Source organism: Erythrolamprus reginae, chromosome 3 (genome assembly GCF_031021105.1).
Source record: "Erythrolamprus reginae isolate rEryReg1 chromosome 3, rEryReg1.hap1, whole genome shotgun sequence".
In the NCBI taxonomy this organism is placed as follows: Eukaryota; Metazoa; Chordata; class Lepidosauria; order Squamata; family Dipsadidae; genus Erythrolamprus; species Erythrolamprus reginae.
Genome location: NC_091952.1, coordinates 203,389,830 through 203,410,525, shown reverse-complemented (window position 1 = coordinate 203,410,525; position 20,696 = coordinate 203,389,830). Strand labels below are relative to the sequence as shown.

At 37.8% G+C, this 20,696-nt stretch overlaps 1 protein-coding gene across 8 annotated transcripts in view; it reads left to right on the top strand.

Annotated features, from left to right (window-relative positions):
• The window catches only part of ZNF521 (zinc finger protein 521), a 378,383-nt gene that overhangs the window by 12,144 nt on the left and 345,543 nt on the right, over nucleotides 1-20,696 (top strand). The window lies entirely within an intron of this gene.

The window sequence follows — 20,696 nt, the reverse complement described above, 5'->3', positions numbered from 1 at the left end:
GATTTACTTGGAGTTATATTGTGTTGTTTAAGTGTCCCCTTTATTTTTTTGAGCAGTGTATTTTCCCCCTTAGAGCTCTGTTCTGTTTCCAATGCTCTTCATTATCTACATGAAGCCACTAGGGGAGATCATCAGGAAATTTGGAACTGCGATAGTGGCAAATGTCTGTTTGCAACAGGTTGATATCAGTTTGCTATAGACTGCCAAGTCAATTTCTCTATGACAGGTTCAGGAAATGATACAGTTTCCCTGAATGCTTGCTTGCAGATAGTAGTGAGCTACGTGGAAAATAAAAAAAAATTAAACAGAATCAACACAAGACAAAGCTACTGATTGCAAGAGGTCATAATTCCAGAGGCCGGGTAGATTTGCCTGCTCTAAATGAGATTGCGCTGCCCCAGAAAGAGGAGATAAGCAATGTGGAAGTGAATCTGGATCAAAACCTCTGTTTGTTTCCCAAAGTGAATCAAAGACCAGAAACATCTTTATTAGTGACACAGTGACAACTGTGTTCCTTTCTGCATGTTATCCTTATTTCAGTAATGTACTCTACCTAGGGTTTTATCCAGTTTGGAAACTTTAGGTGGTATACAACTGGACAGCTAGATTAATCTTGAGTACAGCTGAAAGAACACCTGTGCTTTAAACACTGAACAAAAAGCCTGTATGTATATAAACATCTGAGGTTTGCCTATAGTTCCCATGCATCTATTTAGCAGAAATCATGATCAAGTCTTCCGTGTTGCAATCTGAGTTTTTTCGGAATTTCTTTCCCGAGGTGTTTTTTCAAACATCCTTACGACATATCTTCTTGCACAGATTTTAACTGTTGATTTTAATTATTAATTTTATTTAATTGTTTTTTAAAACCTGATTTATTATAAATTTGAAAGACTTTGATATTTAGCACTGTACCAAGTTATTTAAATCAATCAGTTCAATAAATCTAACGGAGATTATGTTTATAGTAATACTTCATAAAGAAGAGAATCCTTTTCTTCTCCATGAGAATGAATGGCTTGTAATTCTAACAAAAGCATTTATGTCTCATATTAATTTTGTTCATATTAATTAGCATCTTAAATAAGCATTGCTTCTAAATAATCCAAAACTGCCTAATAATATTTGTCACTCTCATTTCATATTTAATTTAGGTGTGCGCAATTTGAATTCTAGCTTTCTGTACATAATAAATGAACAATTTTGTTGGTCTTTTTAGTTACTTGGCGATGGCTTCCAGGGCAGTGAAATTGCCAAAATAGGCTCATTGGGCTCCAATACCATTTTGCCTGGATGTTGTGCTAGGTTGTTTTGACTGTAGTCATTATACGAATGAAGTAGCATTTATAATTTTTAAGAGATTATTTTTAAGTGTGTGGTTCAGTCTATGGAATTGGTTGTGATATAAATTATATTAAATTGGTACATATATTTTCTTGCTTAATTGCTAGTCTTTGTATGGATGTCCCCTACCTTTGATTTATTTCTACTTCTGGAAGTAGTTAAAATGACTTTTATTTGAATTGGCCCTTGCAAAGCATTGCATAATGAAAGCATTATAGTTTGGTGCTCAGAGTTCCTACCTTTCTTAAGGCAATTAACATTTATAATAATAGGTGTTATTTTCGATCTTTCAGAATGGTTCATTCAACTACCTATAGGTATGGCTTTTTTGATACGTTAATATTATTGTAATCAGTTAATTAATTTGCAGTTTGGTTAAAAGCAAAACAGCTAGTTGCTTGAAATATATTTGAGCCTAATGAGAACCCACTTCATTTTATGCAGTTAGTAAGTATAATATTTGGGTGGAATCCAGGCTGGGTTTGAAATACAGTAGCTAAAGCATTCTACTATTTGATTAAATCCATGGAATCTTAATAGGACTTGAATATGTCTAATTTTCTGTGATCTAGGAGAACTGGATTAAAATTTCAGTTCAGCTGTGAAATTGTTGGGTAATTTTACCTAACCACTGTTTTTTAGTCTGGAGAACATCTGCAGTAGTCACTATACAGGAGAACTTAATTATATTCTTAATTTCCTTTGTGAAAATTTTTACTTGGCAGGTTTGTGAATAAGAAATAATGTTAGGCGCTCACATATACATACACTGAGGTACCTTTATATGAAGTTTTGTCTGATACACCATTTCCTCTTGTTATATATCCATGACACAGATTTGGATATACACTTTTCATTTTACAAAACAATTTGTAAAAATTGTTTGGCCTTCCTCAGCTTGATAATTGTAAAATAAATTGGGCTTCAGTTTCCACTAAGTTGAGGAAAGCTGATATATGATCTTATCTATTAATTTTCACTAATTTAATTTAATTTTAATTTATTAGATTTGTACGGTTGCCAAATTCAGAACAACTTTGGCTGGTGTTAATGTTAAATATTAAAATATTAAAAACAGACGCAGAGAAGTGACACGGAAAAAATGGCATTCTCCCACAGCAATAAGAGCTTCTTCTCTATTTGATTTATATTTATATACTCTTTTTCATTGAAAAATAATTAGAATCCCTAGGGAAAATAAGGCATGGAGAAACAGTAGATTGTAATTTACAGTAAACAAGTTGATGATGGAAAACCTTCTATGGTAACTGTGCAAATTTTTGGAAAGAGATACCTTGAAAATGTATACTAGAGAGACTACCATATCTGGGCTGGAAAAATATAGTTTAGCAGCAGAGAGGTGGATAAAATTATATTTCTTTGCTATTATTTTGTTTCAGTTTTCCCAACCCAAATATGATGTTTTTTGTATTCATATAACCTGTAAAAATAATTCTAGCAGCAACAAGTTACACTAGGAACTTAACAGTTTTCTGCCAATTTGCATATGTAGAAAGAGCCATGGGCAGCTTCGGAAGCAGCCAGTGAAGGGCTGCAAATTTTTTTACTACCAGTGTGGGCATGGCTTATTGTGTGAGTGTGGCTTGATGGTCATGTGGCCAGGTGGGAGTGACATGACAATCATCTGACCGGGGGTGGCTTAAAGGTCATGTGACTGTGGGAGTGGCTTATCGACCATGATAGATTTTCAAATAGGTGCTTGGACTCTTTTTCAGTTGATTAAGTCACATTATTAGCCACAAAAAGGACAAATGATAGACAGCATTATTTGTACTGAACCCGCAAGATTCAGTATGATAACAGATTAGGCAAGTAGCTCAATTTTCTTTAACTGCTATAAAAGTTCAGTTCTAGATAAGGATTAAAATGATTAAAGTGTTTATGGGTAAAAACACACCATTTAATTATTTCCTATTTTAAAAGTAATTAAAGATCATACTAAGGTACTAGAAAAGGAAGGACAATAAAAAACCTATTAAGTATATAATAAATATTTCATAAACTTACTATCCACACTGCAGTCCCAGACCATGGGGGCAGCAGCCCATCACTAGAAGCAGCCATTCAAGTTGAAAAAAAGATGAGGCTGCTTTAATAGGACAACTTGCCACAGCCAACTTGCTATGGCCAATTTGTTCTGGTCAATTCACCATGGTCAACTCACTGCAGGAAAACTCGCCATGGGAGAACTTGTTGGAGGATAATTTAAAATTCTACGTAATTATTTAAAATAAACAAATAAATAATAATTTTTGCCATTCATATTATTATTATTATTATTATTATTATTATTATTATTATTATTATTATTATTTCTATGCCGCCCCTCTCCGAGGACTCGGAGCGGCTCACTGTCTCCTTTGCATCCTTTCTTTAATGATTCTGTGCCACCATTTCTTTGATATTAATGTAACTCTTCTCCTGCAGTGAGTTGTCCTGCAACGAGTTGGCTGTGACAAGTTGGCCATGGCGAGTTGACTAAGGCGAATTGTCATAGACCCGTGATGGTGAACCTACGGCATGTGTGCCGAAAGTGGCATGCAGAGCCAATTCTCTGGGCATGCCGAGCCATCTCCCCTTGCTCTTCTGGGTTCAAGTGCACTGGCCAGCTGGTTTTCATGGACATGGTTATGCCACAAATGGGAAGAACAGCTACCCATTGCATATGTGTGCTAGGTTCCCTCTAAAGTGCGAGAGAGAAGAGAGAAAGGGAGAGAGAGAGAGAAAGCAAGAGGGGGAGAGAGAAAGAGAGAGAGAAGAGAGGAAGGGAGAGAGAGAGAGAAAGAAAGCAAGAGGGGCAGAGAGAAAGAGAAAGAAAGAGAGAGAGAGAAGAGAGGAAGGAAGAGAGAGAGAAATGATAGAAAAAAGGGGAGAAAAAAGAGAAATGTTTAGTTTTAATAGTAATAGATTTTGGTTTTGTTTTATTATTAATTTCTTTTAATAAAAAGAAGGGATTTCCTCCCTTTGTTTGTTTGTTTGTTTGTTTGTTTGTTTGTTTATTTATTTATTTATTTATTTATTTATTTATTTATTTATTTATTTATTTATTTATATTTCTATGCCGCCCAGTCCCAAAGGGACTGCCGCTCAGACATTATACTTTTCCGCCCACACCGGGAAAAAAAATTATAGGGAACTTTGCATGTGTGCCCCAGGAATATGATCCTCCTCTTTCCAAAGTGCACATGGGCACTGGCCAGCTGATCCGGTTTCTGGTGCTCATGCCAGCACAAAGACCAGCAACAGGCATGCATGCCAAAAGATGCGGAGAAGGGACCCTGACAGTTGCTTCCTAAGGGAACAGGGCAAGGTAAGCCAGGCTTTCCTCCCTGCCTGCCTATGCAGGCTTCTTGCGTGGCCCCAGGTGGTCGGGAGCACCAGTGGATGAGCAGTCAGTGAGGGCAGGCTGGTGCTGGTGGGCTACCTGTGCAGATGACCAATAGCTTGGGCTCCCCCCCCCCCACTGGGTGCTGCTGTTTCCCAGCCACCGGCAGTAATCTCTGCCCTCCCCATAGCAGCAGGAGAAAATCCCAACGCACAACCTTGCCTGGGATATTTCCCGCTGGGAACCACTGTTCCCCAGCTGGCAGCTCCCCCCACACACTTCCGCATGTGGGGGGGCAGGGAATGGTTGCACCCAGTGGGGGAGATCCTAGGCATGGTGGCATGTTTGGAACTTCTCCGGCTGCTGAGGTGGGTGGGACAGAGAGAGTTGCCACTGGCCAGAGAGCAGTGGTTCCCAGCAGGGAAGTTCCCCCTAATGGCCACATGTTCAGAGCTTCTTTGGCTGCCGAGATGGGGGGAAACAGAGAGAGCTGCTGTCAGTTGTTCCACTGCCAGTAGCAGCTTCCTCCAATTCTCCCCTCCACCTCGGCAGCCGGAGACCTTCTGAATATGCAGCCATGTCTGGGATCCTCCCGATGGGAACCACTGTTCCCCAGCCAGTGGCAGTGCTTTCTGCACCCACCACTTTGTCAGCTGGATAAGATCCGAACGGGCCGCGCTCAGGACCCTCTGAATGGGTATCTCTACATTGTGTAGCACAAACATCAGCAGCTCTTTCGTAGTTGAATTAGGCAGAACTCGCCCCATCCAGGTACTTCTGAATGGGTCTCCCTAAGTAGTCTCCCCACTGAACTACCCCAGTGTTCGCCCACCCAAAAAGAGGCCACCCTCCGATCTCTACTTTCCTGCATGAATGAGCTGGGCACGTGAAAATGCATGCCACCAAGACCAACAAGATGCCACTACCTGGGTGCAGAGGGGACAAAGAGCAATAATAAACAGCATGCAGGTAGAGAGGAAGAGCTTTTCATATTTCCAGCTCATTTGCTGCAGAAAACAGGTGTTTGGAAGAGCTCGGATGGCGATGACCTCTTTTTGGGTGGGCAAGCTCCTTTTAAGTGTGTGATCAATGTCAGGTCACACATTCAGCATAGAGGCTCCATAGGGAGACCTGTCAGAGGCACCTGGCTAGGGCGAGTCCTGCCTAATTTGGCTGTGGTTTTTTTACTTTCAATTCCAGCTCCAAGCAAATGGTGCAGACGGTGGAGCAAGAGTTGCTGATGTTTGTGCACAGCTTGCTTGGAGCTGGTCTGGAGAAAAAAGAGCCTCTGGTGTGGGGGAGAGAAATCCCAGCCCGCTGTTCCTGCCGCCCCATCCCTTCGCGCATGATGGTGGCAGTTCTCATACGGCCACTTTCCTGGCAGCTGTGGTAAGTGGTAAGAGGCACATTGGCTGGGAATGAAGAAGAAGAAATCTAAGGCACCAACACTTGTCAGCATGAACAGCCATGCTAGACGTTGTCTGGAGTGCGAGGCTGGCAGGAGGATGAGGAGCAGCGAGAACAAACTGTTCACGCTGGCAAAGTTTGGTGCAGGACGTCTTCCAGACTCAAAATGGGCTGAGAGAAGCATGTGTCTGAAAGTGTGCATGCAAGGGGGAGTCATGCTTGCATGTGCAAGGGGCAGTCGTGCCCATGCGCAGATGGGGCACACATTGCATTGTGGGTGCTGGCACACACATCTTATTACAGGCACACACATACACACACACTTTTGGCACGCAACCAGAAAAAGGTTTGCCATCACTGTCATAGACCCTTAACAGTTTGGAAAGAGATACCTTGCACATCGTAAAGCACCTCTTTCAAAGGATTTAACCAGGCCTAGACCGTGGAGATGTTTTCCACACATTGGGTGCTAACGGGGAGAATGCTCTTTTTTGTTCCATCACAGTTAAAGAATGACAATCAGCTATATGTCCTGTGTTGTGTTCTCCATTTTTCTTTTTCGAAATAATAACTTATATAATATAAAATATAAATATAATTTATATTATACAACACCACAGAGTATAAGGAAACCATTTAAAATGCATAGAACATACAGAAAGAAGTTAGATTTGGCCTTTTCCCTTCCCTTAAAAGCTTTCAGATTACGGAAAACCTTTCTTCCATAATTTATCAATTATTGGAATCAATATTCTTGATGAATTGTTTAGACAGTGTTTACATATCCAGTTTAAGTAACAGTTCTATCATGCTGTTCATGTGATAACTGCCTTTCTTGTGTTTGACAGACAACTAAGAGGAAAGAAAAGAAAATCAAGGATTCCCAAGATTTATTTATTTATGTATTAGATTTGTATGCCGCCCCTCTCCGTAGACTCGTGGCGGCTCACAGCATACAATAAAACAATTCATGACAAATCTAATAGATTTAAAAAAACATATAAAAACCCCACCATTAAACCAAACATAAACACAGAAATACCATACATAAATTGTATACGCCCGGGGGAGGGGGGGATGATGGCAGAGGTGAGTTTTAAGGAGTTTACGGAAAGCAAGGAGGGTGGGGGCAGTTCTAATCTCCGGGGGGAGCTGGTTCCAGAGAGTCGGGGCCGCCACAGAGAAGGCTCTTCTCCTGGGACCCGCCAGACAACATTGTTTAGTCAACGCGACCCGGAGAAGGCCAACTCTGTGGGACCTAATCGGTCGCTGGGATTCGTGCGGCAGAAGGCAGTCCTGGAGATAGTCTGGTCCGATGCCATGAAGGGCTTTATAGGTCAAAACCAACACTTTGAAGATACCAAAAAACAAGTAAACAAACAAAAAAATCCAGTTAGAGACAAACGTGTATAAAACCCATAAAATATGGTGATTATTTTAAGCAGTTAATTTCTCTTGCAGAATGTCTTCTTCAGTGCCAGTCTTCATTACTGTTCTAGTAATGTTGTAATGTTCTAAATTCCATACAGTGCACACATTTTTGTTTTTCTAGCTCATGATTGTCCTTAGCTACTGTTGTTGTCATTGTTTTATATTTTTGGATCCCATTTTCCTCTTTTACTTTATTTTCATGGGATGCATTTTGTGGACATTTGCTAGCAGTGACCAACTTCTGTGATGAGTCAACTTGTAGACACTGTTCTAGTTTTCAAACGATGACGTGATAGCTGAGTTTGACATGAAATAAAATATACAACAACAAATGTTAATTGCATCCCCCCCCCCTCTTTTTTGGTATTTAAGTCATATAGGTATTTTACTTAATTGTTATGGTGATTCGTCTCTTATCATGATCCTGGCAACCACAACAAAAGTAAAACAAAAGCAGGATAAACCAATTAACATTTAAAACATATCAGTAACTTCATGCATGAATTGGCAACAAAAATAAAATAAAAGCAGGATAAATACAACTAAAATTTAAAACGTATCAGTAACTTCATGAATGGGTTCGCTTTCATGGAGATTCGGTATGCAAAATTTAATGCAGTTACTTATGCTTATCAAATAAATATGAGAGTTAGAAAATCTTAACAAATAGACATTAACCCAAAATAAAAATGGGATTATATTCAGTTTTTTCTAAGGAAGTGCTGATGCATCTGACTTGCACATCCTTCATAAAAAGCAAATCTAAGGGATCCAGTTCGGAAAGGCAGCATTATACTATTCCACAACTCTATAGACATGATTTTATTCTGTTTTAGTTTCAGATATTTCTTTTTCCTGGGTAGACAATTGAATAGGTCCCCAAAGAATAGGTAGGCACTTTGATTGCAGTTCCTCTGTGGCTCTGGAAGAACTCCAGTAAAACTCAGTTGAATTCAAGATCCATGGCTTTTATACGTGATGATGCCTCTCGTGGCAAACAATATTTCTAAATTATCCTGCTTGACAGCCATGTTATGTCATAATTATGCCAGTTGGTCTGCATATAAGAAAAGCCAAAAACCCTTCAAAAATCTTAAGCATCTGACTTAAGTCCTTTGAAATTGTTAAGCATATATTTATTGTGTATTAATGTAGAAGAGACATTTGTTAGATGTAGAAATTTTGCACTAATAGAGCAATACAGGTAGTTCTTCTTTAGTGATTGGCTCATTTGGTGACTGTTGATAATTTTGACAGTAAGAAAAAGGTAACTTTGCAATCAAGCTTCAGATTTAAGATTTTATGTACCTTGTGTACTTTTCACACATCTGTAAAGCAAAGGAAAGCTAAAATAAGACTTTAGGCACAGTTACGATTTCACTTATCAACTGCTTTGCTTAATGACTGACTTGCAAGTTTGAGTTTTGCTCCAGAGAGGACTACCTATAACTCAGAGTCTATATAATAAACTTTCCTGCTTTTATAACTACAGAGACTTGTCAAGCTAGGGCAGTGATGTTTTATCTCCAGAGATTATTTTTTCCTGGGCAAACAATTGAATAGGTCCCTAAAGAATGCTGAGTGCCAAAAGTGCATGCACATTCACACCCATAATGCAATGCATGCACGTCCCCTGTGTGCGCCTCACTCCTGTGCACACTTGTGACCCTCCATGTGCACCCCCTTGCATGCGCCCCACCCCCATGTGCCCCCCAGCCCATGCATCCATGTATGATCCCCGCGTGTGTTCCACATGCTCACAACCCGGCGCATGTACGTGCAACACCCATGTGCACCCTGCCCCATGCATGCATGCACAGCTCTCATGCTCCCACCCCATGTCCTGCATATGCCCCGCCCCCCTTGCATGCTCATGTTTCTAAGAATCAGACTAAATTTAACAGAAGAAGAAGGGAAAAAATTGACCATGAGAACTGCCTGCTTCTTGAAGTTTTTCATTGCTGAAAGTTCAGATAAAGATTCCACACCCATTTGTCCAGCATAGTGACAAGGATAAGACACCTGCTGGAGGTAGAATTAGAAGATTTGAATAAATTCTAGTTCTACTATAAAATCTTGAAAAACCAAAGAAGGAGGGAAAAAACAATTTACACCTAAAACCAGCCCTCTACCTGGTGTATGATATGGCCCCGCCTACTTTGCAGCTCTCAAGCCATCCAGAAAATTAGTGCGATCCTTGTTGCATATTCTGATTAAGGTTTTAATTCTGATTAAGGTTTTAATCAGAATATGATTAAACTTCAACTTCCATAATTCTCCAGCCAGCTCTGCTGGAAAGACTTGCATACTTTCAAGTCAACTTAAATTGACAGTGACAGTTTTGAATTGAAGAACATAAGACATATACCTAATATTTCACAGCAATTTCAGTGCTGTTGTCAGGCCCAGAACCAAAAATGGCAGGTGGGTGAGTCTTCCAAGCTGAGTTCTTTATTATCTCACACTTATAGACTAATCCTGCCAGCTTGAACACCCTACTGTCTGCATCTACAATATACTCTGTGAGCTATTAAAGAGGGACTGTCTTCACCCTCTTTCTCTCACACATAATATTTGGACTGAGGGTGCATTTCAGAAGAAAAGTAATTTCTTCTGAAATGCACCCTCTTTCTCCTGGAAATCTACCTCTGTACTATGTTCCATCACATCTCTCCAGAATATGTTTCACCAAATGTCTACTCGATCTCAGTAGAATGCAGCTTCTCTTTATTTGTCTCCATCCAACCCATTACTAAATTCAGACAATTTAGCATCTCTCTATCCTCATCTATGTCTGATGTTAAATAGAGATGACATTAAAATATTGATGATACCTCATTCCAGATTCTTAGATGTATTCTCGTAATAGCTTTGTTTGGAGTTGTATTACGCATCCTGGGGTTTCTGAAGGTGTGTTGGGACCAAGTTTAATTTTTTTTTTAAGTCTCAACTAATAGATCTTCTAGATCTGTTCAAATCTCATCACTGGCTCAAGGTTGACTCAGCCTTCCATCCTTTCGAAGTGGGTAGAATGAGGACCCGGATTGTGGGGGTAATATGCTGGCTTCGTTAAAAAGTGCTATTGCTAACATGTTGTAAGCTGCCCTGAGTCTAAGGAGAAGGGCGACATTAAAAAATTGAATAAATAAATAAAATAAAAATCGAATAATATTGGATTACCAATTTAGGAACAACTAACATAAATGTCAGTTCATGTCTATAAAATGAAAACCTGATAGATTCCATATCACGCATCCAAACAACAATTCCTTTTATGAAAATTAGGCTATCTCTAATATTATAAGTATTGTATGATCTCTGGTGTCTTGTAGGGTTTTTAAAATTATTTTTAAGTTCAAGATTGAAACTTACATTGACTAATGTTAAATTACCCAAAGGTCTTCTGGTCTTCAGAATTCTTTCCTTTCCAATAATAAGCGGTTATGGAACAGAAGCTTGTTTAATGACAGTTCTTACTTATGAACATTCAATATTCTTAGAATATTCTAATCTAAGGATATACTAAACTTCTTAGGAGAGGGGAAGAGAAGACACCACTTAAGTCTATAAACCAGCGGCCCCCAAACTATGGCCCATGGGCCATATGTGGCCCACTGAGGCCATTTATCCGGCCTGACAGTGAGTGACAAGAGCACAGGGAAAAGAGAGAGAGAAAGAAAGAAAAGGGAAAGAGAGGGAGGAAAGGAGAAGTGGAGAGGAATGAAGGAGGGAAGGAAGGAAGGAAGGATGAAATGAATGGAGGGACAGAAGAAGGAAGGACTGTTTTGGGGGGGGGTGTTAATTTTTTTAAATTTTTCTCTCAACATACATTCAAACAACACAGTGTACCATCTAATTTTCCATGAATAAAATGCGGTATTTTGTTAGTAACTAATATCAATCATCAAAAAAGTTGCAAAAGATTTTTTTTTTTAATTTTGTCATCCAGTTACATTCATTTTCTTTTAATTAAATTCCCTCCTTAATGTTCCTTCAAAAAGTGCAACACCAATTATATTTCTAATTTATTAACTATTATGCCAAAGTGCTTCTTTCTTTATACATTTTTCATAAGCCAAGAAAACCTTGTACTGTATAGCCAGTCAAATGTTAACAAAAGAAAATTAAAAACAAAACATAAACATATATGAATTTCAGATCTTCTCCCCCCTCTAAATAGTACGTTCCATTTTGTTTTTTTACTTTAAAACAAGGTATGTGCAGTGTGCATCGGGATTTGTTCATAGTTTTTTTTTATAGTCCGGCCCTCCACCAGTCCAAGGGACAGTGAACTGGCTCCCTGTGTAAAAAGTTTGGGACCCCTGCTATAAACTATAGGGAGCACCCAGGCTGTAGAATCCCCCACTATTTTTTGAGTACATTGTGCGCAGCAAGGGAAGAAGAAAATCTTCCTCCAGTCTGTGGTGGCTGTTGATTAATCTACAGTAAAGAATAATTGATTGAGAATATTATTAAATAAGATTTAAATAGAAAAATTGTCCCTCTTATTATTTGATTTCCTGATATTTGGGAGACTCTGTGTTCCCAAGGTCAATTTCTGAATTTTTATATGTTTATCTTTGAAGTGTTGAGTATGCACTCAGTGCTTCTTGCATCTTTTACATCCAAAGACGACAACAAAAATGCATAAAAACCACCCAGAAATTATAGTGATTTATAGATAGTAAAATAATGGCATAGAGATACAAATTCTGTTCTGTCTGGGTAGTTCTGTAAATTGTGTATTGATTATGTTAATACAACTAGTGTCTCTATTACTTGTCTGCTGATACTGCTCAAACATGCAGATCGAATTCATTTTTTCCTTGCAAAGTTTTATTCTAGTGGGAACAGTCGTGTAAAATGAGTAAAAAGATGAACTTTTAATTCTCATGAACCAAAGAGTTTATAAGATAACTGTGTATTGAACTATAGGAAATGCAAAATGCAGCCACAAAACCCCCCAATGTGGACAATTATATTAAAAGTATAACCCCTTTTCTCATATCGTCTCTTCTGTAACTTTTCTTCTGAATTAAGCTGATTTTGTTTCATGTTTCTTAAGGAAACCATTTTAAAAAGATTCAGAATCAATAGCAATTTATTTCTATAGTTTATTTTGGGATATGCGGCTTCTCTTACTTTGTTTAACAAGCTGAAAAGAGCCTCTGTCATTCAGGACAGTAGATGTCTGTAAAAAATTTATTAACCTGCGCTTGTGTAAAAGAAAATAGACTTTTTTTCAATTATCCAAAGCCTTTATTTTTATTATAGCTTGTAATAGCATAAATGCAATAAATCAAAACTTTTGTCATCTGTAAACGATTTTCTTTAAGAGTAAATGTGCCTTCTTATTGTGTTCTTGCAGATTTATATTCACTGATTCTCTCCCCCATTCTTTCCTTTCTTAAGTCTCAAGTGTACGTCTCTTAAGCTTGGTCCTTATATGAAGAGGCATCGTAATCAAAAAATGGAATCTGTGACTGTAGAATAAAAGGCATGCAATGAATTTAGTTCTATAGGTTTTCTTGTTTGTGTTCAAAGACCTTTTTATTTTGCTCTATATGGTATATCTCTGATTAAATTTAGAGAACCTCATCCTTCACTGTTTAGGTAGCAAACATTTCTTGCTTTAACATAATGTTCATTCGTTCATTCATTCGTTCGTTCATTCATTTATTCATTCAGTTTCTATAGCTGTCCATCTCAATCAGTGACTCTGTGGCTTACAATTTCAGAAGTGTAAAACGATTAAAACAATAATTTTTTTTTGAAAACAATAGAACAAACATCCAAATTATGTATATACAGTAGCTGAAATACTTGAGTAGTTAACATATCTCACATGAAAATCTTCAGAGAGGGGCAACATATAAGACAGATAGACAGACAGACAGACAGACTGACTGACTGACTGACTGACTGACTGACTGACTGACTGACTGACTGACTGACTAACTAACTAACTGTAAAACCAGAAAATGGGACCCTTAACACATGGCCCCTTAATACACTCGGCATCCCAAGCTTGGGAACACAGCCAAATTTTTAAAGCCAGGGGTAGGCAAAGTTGGCTCTTGTATGACTTGTGGACTTCAACTCCCAGAATTCCATGGATCCCAAGCTTGGGAACACAGCCAAATTTTTGCCAGGGGTAGGCAAAGTTGGCTCTTCTCTGACTTCTGGACTTCAACTCCCAGAATTCCTAAGCCAATCATGCTAGGTCAGGAATTCTGGGAGTTGAAGTCCAGAAGTCATAGAAGAGCCAACTTTGCCTACCCCTGCAATAGGCCAAGAGGGTTATTGTCACTCTAATCTCCAAGGGGAAGTTATTTTACACATCCGGGGCTATTGCAGAAAAGGTGTCTTCTAGTCCCCACCAGCTGACACTCTTTGGCTGACGGGATCTTCAGCATGCCCAATCAGCTTATTTTTTGTTTACCATGCCCTTTAAAAAAAATAAAATTCTGCAAACCAAACATGAGGGACTGGCTAATTACATAATTACATTCTACATGGATAGCATATTTTTCTTTGGGGGAACATATGGGACAAAATAGATGTATTACGGTAAGTGTTTTAGTGGCTTAATATTTTATTTCCCACCTTTATTATTTTTACAGATAACCTAAGGTGACAAACATACCTAATACTCCTTCCTTCTATTTTCCTCACAAAAACCATCCTTTGAGGTGGGTTGTACTAAGAAAAAATGATTAGGCCAAAGTCACCCAGCTGATTTTCATGTGAGATATGTGTGTTTTGTCCCTTACTTTTACAATAAAATGAAAAATCTGATAACAAAAGAATATGGCCATGCTGTTGAATTATAGCAGTACTCTGGGAACTGCAATTATTGAGACCCAATATTCACTAAGACCATTTCAGAGCAGTCACCATCTGTCAAGGCCCAACATATCTCAGAAAGTTGTTATGGAGGAAGAACCATAACTTCATATTGTGTTCTTGCAGATTTATATTCACTGATTCTCTCCTCCATTCTTTCCTTTCTTAAGTCTCAAGTGTACATTTCTTAAGCTTGGCCCTTATATGAAGAGGTGTTGTAATCAAAAATGGAATCTGTGACTGTAAAATAAAAGTCATGTAATGAATTTAGTTCTATAGGTTTTCTTGATTGTGTTCAAATACCTTTTTATTTTGCTCTATATATCTCTGATTAAATTTAGAGAACCTTCATCTTTCACTGTTTCAGGTAGCAATCATTTCTTGCTTTAACATAATGTTAACATAACATAACATGGAAATAGAAAAGTGAACACAAGAACAAGGGGGCACAATATGAGATTATTTGAGGGAAAGATCAGAAGCAACGTGAGAAAATATTATTTTACTGAAAGAGTAGTAGATGCTTGGAACAAACTTCCAGCAGACGTGGTTGCTAAATCCACAGTAACTGAATTTGAACATGCCTGGGATAAACATATATCCATCATAAGATAAAATACAGGAAATAGTATAAGGGCAGACTATAACATAGGTATAAGGAGAAGAAAGATAGAATATAAAGCTTATTTATTTATTTATTTATTCATTCATTCATTCATTCATTCATTTATTTATTTATTTATTTATTAGATTTGTATGCCGCCCCTCTCCATAGACTCGGCGGTTCACAACAATAACAAAGACAATCTAAGAACAAATCTAATAATTTAAAAAACACTAAAAAAACCCATTATTAAGAGCAAGCATACATACAAACCTACCAAGGATACAAGCTAACAACCACAACTTTTTACTGTTTAATATGAAAAGTTGACTACCTAAGATTTCAGGGAAGTGGTAAGAAAAAAGGATATATGGACTTTGCAGGGAAAAGTCCCAGAATTCTCACATTCTAAGTGGCACTTATCTTTTCAAGCTCTCAGTGTTTCCCAATCTTATCATGAATAAATGGAGTGAGCCCTTTAGTGTCAGTCTACCATATGTTTCCCACTTGTGTGTGTAAGGAGAAACATCTTTTCCAGTGGTCGGTTCATACCAGTTCGGTCCTGTGCGCTGCTCTGATAATGGCCCACTGATTTTGTAATTCTGATGCAATGCCTCTGGTCTGTCTTTGCTGGTCCGGGCACACTGGTTCCCCCCCCCCCACGATTTTGGGCTCTGAGCATTTGCAGAAGGAAAATTGTCCCTCTGCACATGCACACAAGCAAAATTGCGCTGGGAACACATATGCGCATATGCGCATGCAGCTCACTGGTAGGAAAAGGTAAGCAACCCTCCCTTGATTTCTTCATAGAAAAATAAATGCTCTTATATTACATATTCCTGTGCAGAATTCATCATGAATTATCCCTTTCCAAGTCACACTGTTGAAATTAGCCTCTACAGCAAAATATTCAATAATAATAATAATTCCGTGTTTCCACAAAAATAAGCCCTCTTCCGAAAATAAGCCCTCCTCCTCAAAATACCATTTCCTCTGGTTAAGTTTAGGGAGACAGAGCTGGAAGTCAGGTAAGATGGCAAGAGGAGCCCCATATTGCTCCACGCACCCCAAAATAATAAGACCTCCTTGAAAATAAGGCCAAGCACTTATTTGGGGGTTCAAAAAATATAGGATGGTTTTATTTTCAGGGAAACATGGTAATAATAATAATAATAATAATAATAATAATAATAATAATAACAACAACAACAACAGCAAAGCATTCTATAACAACAATAACAAAAACAGTGTATTAAACACAAATGCCTTCTGAATTTCCATGACTGAACAGTTCTCACATATGTGAAAACCTGGGACCCAAACCATAATAACAAATTACCTTTTCCCCTGTGGACATTTGTATTATACTTAGGGAGGCTCTTCAGTGAATTCATAAGCAGGACTTGGGAAAGGTTTGCTAATTTATTAAATTAATTAGTTTATTGTTATGTTTGAGCTGTGGCTATTTGGTTGCTGCATTGCTTACCTATAAGTTTCCAAACTTGACACCGTTGTTATCTATAAGCTTTACATGATGCCTGGTCTGGTTATTTGGGAGTCCAGCTTCCTCAGAAATGGTTTTTCTCATGTTATGAAGTCATCAAGAAACACACTGCTTGGAGTGATGGTGGTGGGGAAACTGGACCAGAGTTAGCTTTTTCTGAAGTTGGTTTCTGAAATGTTTTGCCCCAGAGATATGCCTTTGTTATGCAAATTCCAAATCTATTGATTTTCCCCATTTTTACCAGCTACTTTACTTTGTCACAACAGAAATTATTTGTATTCTCTATTCTATAGTATACCATTTATGTCTGGCCCTGAACAAATGTTCAGTAATGGAGTTAGCAGCACTGCCATCCAAACAGAAAATGCTAATGCCTCCTATTAGAACATAATACAATAGAATTCTTTATTGGCCAAGTGTGATTGGACACACGTGGAATTTGTCTTTGGTGCTTGTGCTCTCAGTGTAGATAAAAGAAAAATATACATTTATCAAGAATCATGAAGTACAACATTTAATGATTGTCATAGGGTACAAATAAGCATCAGGAAACAATAATAATATAAATGGTAAGGATACAAGCAACAGTCATACAGTCATAAGTGGGAGGAGATGGGTAATCATTGTTTTGCAAGGGTTTGTGTTTTGCAGTGAGATTAAAGAAGCACTCACTGATAAAAGAAAACGTTAGATGAGCTATGATGCAGCATTTATATGTGTTTTAAGAGTGCACCTTTTCTCATCTAGCTGCTTAGCTTTATCATCATTTTTATTTAATTGCATTTCTTCAGTTTCATAAGTAAGGCATAAAAAACAGGGGACATGGCAATTTTGCAAAATATTGGAACAGCATTTTGCAATTGCGCTTAAATTATGAGTATGGCATTGCTTATGAAAAAACCACTAATGAGTGATATGTTTAATAAATGCAAATCAGGTGGATACTCATTTTAATACAGTCACTGAAGCAGATATTGTGTCATGAAATAACAATCAAAGTGAGAATAGAATTTTGTGAAATGATCCAGGATCTTCATACTCATAAGGGTTTTCCATAAATAGATCTTTGAGACAACTGTATGGCTATGCATGGTGATTGTAAAATTTAAGGAAACTAACACAGTTTTCATCATTGCAATAGAGAAAAGATAAAATTACAATCCCACCCCTTCCCTCTCTTGCCTCCCCCCCCCTTCCCTTCCCATCCCATTCCCATATGAAAGCCAGTTTTGGCTTCTGCAGACATAGAACTTCATCTATTATGCCAGTAAGACTGATTATCTCTGGACTGTTTGGTGTGTTTAATTAACAAGTTTCAGTGGTTAGGTAACTATTGTGGATGGAATTGCTAGTAGGCATGCTGTTGGTTCAGCATTGATTGGTCAATTCTATAATATTTCCATTTCATTAAAGGGTTTATAAGACATGTTCTATCTCTCTAAAGTTATTTGGTGTAGCTTGGCTAAGAATTTACTACAGTTCAGAGGACATTCCAGTTTGTGAAGAAATTATAGATATGCTCTGAAATATTATAGAACGTAAGAAGTCCTTGTGCCATTTCCCCCACTCTTTCTTCCACAGTGAGAGAACTGAGTGTATTTTCCTCAAGATCCTGTTTGCAATTCTAAGTTCCAAAAATAGCAACAGTAAATTATATGAAAAATACAATTGATTTGTTGGAAGTAATTTGAATTATTTTTAGCCCATAGGATTGCACATCCTGATCTGTTAATGCTTTATATCGCATTATATTTCTGTGTATGTGTGTGTTCTGCTTAATATTTATTAATGTGAGGCAGTTAGAACTATTTTAGTTTATCAAAAAGCACTTTAACATTCACAACAAAGAAACAAACATAGTAGTAAAGTTGACACAGCAGCTACTAATGGTAGCCAGTCATATTCTGATTTTATATAATGCTGTAGTTTTAAGATTTTGCTTCCATTGACCAAATTTAGAAAGTTATGTATAAGGCTTTGATTGATCTTACCAGGTGCTACACAATTCACATCCGTCACCACAGGTAGGATGCTAGCACCACAGTCACTATTATTAAGAATTTGTGGCATTGTCAGGCTGACTGCTGAGCTCATCCTGTAGTTTGTGGTTTTTAAAGGGCTTTTACTCCCAATATCATGGATGGTGATGGTGTATATTCTTTTTTTCTGCAGAATGACTATTCAGAAGAACACCTGAATTGACTTTTTTTGGCTAAACCTGATCTATGTCAACCTTTATATTTGTTTTAAGCCATTCAAATTAAAAATACACATGATTCAGTGATTTTTTTAATGTTTCAATTTAAGTACAGTGGTACATCTGCTTACGAACTTAATTCGTTCCATGACCAGGTTCGTAAGTAGAAAAGTTCATACGAAGAAGCAATTTTCCCCATAGGAATCAATGTAAAAGCAAATAATGCATGCAAACCCACCCCAAAAGTCACCCCTTTAGCCTTGCGCCACTGGGAACCCCCGCCTCTGGACTTCCATTGCCACCCAAAGCACCCGTTCTTTGGCTGCTGGGATTTCCCTGAGCCTCCCCTTGCTGGGAATCCCCACCTGTTGTGAGCTGCCCCGAGTCTTCGGAGAGGGGTGGCATACAAATCTAATAAATTAAATTAAATCAAATTAAATCTCCAGATTTCCTTTTCCAGCCAAAGCCCCCGTTCTTTTGCTGCTGGGATTGCCCTGAGGCTCCCCTCTCTGGGATTCAGAGTGGCAAAAACGAGGGAATCCCAGCGAGGGGAGCCTCAGGGAAATCCCAGCAATGCAGGAATGGGTGCTTTCGGTGGCAACGGAAGTCCGGAGGTGGGGCATCCCAGCGGCCGTGGCTCAGGTTCATAAGGTGAAAATAGTTTGGACGTAGAGACAAAAAAATCTTAAACACCTGGTTCGTATCTTGAAAAGTTTGTCAGTAGAGGTGTTTGTAAGTAGAGGTACCACTGTATTTCTTAAATATTTGAAATATATTTCTGAGTTGTTTTGTTTTATGGGTACTATTTTATCTATTGCCATTCAACATTTATAATTCATTTATTTAAGGTAACTAGTCAGAACAGAAAGCTGTAAAGACTTGATTTTCTTTTCTTTTTATTCTACATATCTCTCTTAGGTTGGAAGGAATTAAAAGTCATCGTGATGATATACTAAATTTTGATTTTCTGTTTCATTTACATAGTAAAAAAAAACAACCAGCATTAGACCTAACTCCGAATTGATACCCCAAATTGATATTCCTTGTCTATTAAGCTTCATTTAACCATGGCAATTTTCTATATTTGAATGAAATGGCAAAAATACTTTGTTTCACATTTCATGAGGAGGTTTTAACAGAAGAGGAGATAAAAGCCTGACAGCCTAAGACTCAAGTTGCCTTTTGTTCAAAACATCCATAGTTTGCAATTATGTTCTGAATCAAGTTTTACAGTAGTCATTAAATAAATTTAAGAGCTTATTATTATTCAGTAAGCAATGCAAAATATTTCCCCTGTCTCAGACTAATACTATTAGTTGTTAGTCCTGCTTTGTAATTGCAAACTCAAAAAGAATAGAAGGAATCATTGATTGAGTCCAAGAACTATAAGTGAGTGAAAAGTAAAAGCAGAGACTTTGACATTTACTGGAATATTGGAATATGCTGTTGACTGCAAGGAAATAAGATTTTTTTTCTCCTTCTGCAAATATGACTAGAATGTCTTCTTCCATCTACTGGCATTCATCCCCTTTACTCATCACTCATCTAAAATATTGTTATTAAAACATGCTGCTGATTTTTTTGGAGGAAAGGTTTCCTGAAGGCAAGAAGTATTTTAGTATTTTAGGCATCTTTGAGGGAAGACAAATAAAGAATAAAATACTGCAGGCATATGTATAAGAGAGAGCGCTTGTATCACAGTATCATGATACATGTTTTGTCCTCTTGTAAAAGCTTACTAATTGAATGAATACTTCTGCAAAAGAGTAGTTTTAGCATTCTTGAAGTGCTGATGCACTTTCATTCTGTTTACAATCTCTAAGGAAGAGATTGAGAATATGTTTCAGGGACTTTATACTTGTCTTTCCTACCATACTAAACATATGAATAAAGCCCATAAAGTGCAAGCAAATAGAAGGGTCAAACATTTAGGTGCAATGGGACACACACACACACACACACACACACATACACACCAGATAGATAGATAGATAGATAGATAGATAGATAGATAGAT